At 42.5% G+C, this 2,944-nt stretch overlaps 1 pseudogene; it reads right to left on the minus strand.

Annotated features, from left to right (window-relative positions):
• Window positions 1–228: 228 nt before the first annotated feature.
• LOC150063249 (selenoprotein F pseudogene) lies at window positions 229–679 on the minus strand (annotated as a pseudogene).
• Between the last annotated feature and the right edge of the window lie 2,265 nt (window positions 680–2,944).

Genomic DNA, 2,944 nt, shown 5'->3' on the forward strand with positions numbered 1-2,944 from the left:
AACCCCAGCCCAGCTGACAAATTAATTGCTGCTTGGTGAAAATGTGAGCATGGGACCAAGCACAGATTCCTGGCCTAAGTTGATATCTAGACTGTTGGCTGGTTATGGCAGAGTAGCTGGGTTTTTTTGTTTACATTTTTTCATATATTTTTATTGCAATTAATAGAAGGGTTACATTATATTCACCAGATAGAAGGTGCATTACTTCACAAACATTGATACCATTTCTCATGTCTTGGTCCCCATTTCCCTCCCCCCATCCCCACCCCTCATCTTGTTGTCCAAAAGCTTTAGTACAGGATCTGACCCATGAACATACTTGATTTGTAGTCCTTGGAACAGTTTGGGCTTATCACTTCTGACAAAAGCTTGGACTTGAAGGAACCTCCCCAATTTTCATCCACAGACTGCAAGAATAGTACCTGCATAAAGCTTTTTGGTTTCAAACTGCTTCTTCCTGACAGCACCCTCTGCAATCAGGATCCAGCTGAAGTAGGTTGAACTGTCCAAGTAAATCACAAGAGCTGCAAAGCAGGTTGCTAGAGAAGCCTAACTCTCTGCATGCCTCTGATGAGAACTTTGCCCCCAAAGCAGACACCCACACCGCTTGAAGCACAGTCGCCAACAGCAACAGCAACTCAAACACCAGCCCCACCCACCGGCTCTGCCTAGCTGCCATCCCTCATAACTACCATCAATCTCCGGATCACATCGACCCATTTTTGTAAGGAAATGGAAAGACGTGGAAAAAGTCATATTAAGTGAAGTAAGCCAGACTCAAAGGAACTTAGGCTCAATGGTTTCCTATATTTGTCATAATTACTATAAACTTGGGACTCTCCTAGCAGAGGTTCACAATAGGGTAAAACCTAGATACATAAGGCCTTAAAGGATGAGGCTAAATGAAAGGACCTCCAGGATATGGAAACAAGAGCCATATAATGTGTGATTGTTGTTCTTAATGTACTATGTTATTTCTCATCTCTTTCATTGTCCCTTGGTTATCTCATATTGTGACAGTATCTTACCTTGTTAACTGGTATATTGTATATATGTTTATTTGAAATAGGATAGGGAAGAGGGGAAAACAAGATGAGGGAAGGGACTAGGGGGAGGGAAATGGGGACAAAAACATGAGAAGGGGTAGCAATGTTTGTGATAATGTTGTGTAATGTACCTTCTATCTGGTCAATATAATGTAATCCTTCTATTAATTATAATTAAAAAAGATTAGTGCTCTACCACTTGAGCTGCAAAACCACTTATGGCTTTTTCTGTATATGTCTTACTGAGGAATTGAATCCAGGGTTTTGTGCATGCTAGACAATCACTCAACCACAAGCCTATGCTCCCAGACCTTTGTTTATCTTAAAGCCTTTGCAAATGTTGGTTCTTGAATTTGCTTTATTGTGTTCTAAAAAAGAATCTTTTCTTTGCCTGATTCTTACTCCTCCTTCATAGGCTAAGTTGACATTGTTGCTCCAAAGACTCTTCTGCACATACTCAGTCGGGATTCTACTGACTGCCATTTGTGTCATCTGTGTCCAGCTAGCACATTCAACCTGACAGCTGCTGCTCACTGTTTACAGGTGTGTCTACAAAGTATTGCCTCTCAACCATGGCAAATGTCTTTTGGAAAGATGCCTGGAAGGTCATTCTCAGAGTGTTACCTGAGCCAGTCATCAACTGGTAAGAGAAAATAGTTCAGTCTTCTATCCTCTGAGTGGGACAAACTCCTGGCCTGTAATTCATACTTCAAAGCTTATGGAGGGATCAGGCTGAATTGAGAGTTTTCTTCCGAAGCCACAGCTTTGCCAGGCTTTGCCAGGATTCTTCTCTCGCCCAATCATACCACACTTGTTCCCTTAAAAGTCCTTGTACCTGGCAAGGAATTTAGCCTAGTGTAGAGTGCTTGCCTAGCATGCACGAAGACCTGGGTTTGATTCCTCAGTACCACACACATAGAAAAAAGCCGGAAGAGGTGCTGAGGCTCAAGTGGTAGAGTTCTAGCCTTGAGAAAGTCCAAAGACAGTGCTCTCCTGAGCTCAAGCCCAGGACTGGCCAAAAAAAAAAAGTCCTTGTACCTACTTGCTCAATAAAGCACTTGCAATAATATCCCCACTCAGACTCTGATTTCAGAAGACCTGTCCTAACACGTCCTCCATAAATGGCAGCTTCATTATTGCCTTCCATATGCCCTCTTTTCCTTCACTGCACTTTTCTAAAATAGCAATTTTAGATCTGCCTGTGCACCACTCATTTGCTATCCCTGGCAGCCATGAGGCTGATGAGCTGTGAGCTCTGCAGAATGGAAATTTATGCATTGACCTGTATCCCCAGCACCATCAGTTCCATGAGAAAGCTCACAAGCTGTTGAATGGATGAATAATTGAATTTGGCATTTTCCTTTTTGATGACCATAACCAGCAGTGAATATAAGAATTATGTATTTTTTATGGGGCCACGACTATATGGAGCCCAGATGGTCCTGGCTGAGGTCCAGTCTGGCATAGCATGTGTGTCATGTCCACCTCCAGGTGCCATCCTGTGGAACCAAGCTAGAGGTCTCAACTCCTGAAGAGACAAACAAATCAAGACAAGGTGCTAACAGTGACATCTCCTGCAATTCTATGACATGAATGTAAGTCTCCATTCTTTAGGGATTCTGGAAAAATGAACCCTTTTACTTCTTTGTGCACACACACACACACACACACACACACACACACACACACACACACACACTTTGCCCCTACTGGCTACAAGCACTGTTTTGTGGCTAAGGCTGTAGCACCCAACAGTGGACAAGATTTTTACTTTTGAATCTCAGAGTCCACTCAAGAGAGATGATCAGTTGATTTAGAAATAAACAGAATATGGCAGGTAGTGATGAAAAACAAAAGGTAAAGAGTACAGACATACTGTTAGGTAAAATGACAGGAAG

The sequence above is a fragment of the Megascapheus bottae genome, chromosome 5 (genome assembly GCF_031878675.1).
Source record: "Megascapheus bottae isolate mThoBot1 chromosome 5, mThoBot2.hap1, whole genome shotgun sequence".
In the NCBI taxonomy this organism is placed as follows: Eukaryota; Metazoa; Chordata; class Mammalia; order Rodentia; family Geomyidae; genus Megascapheus; species Megascapheus bottae.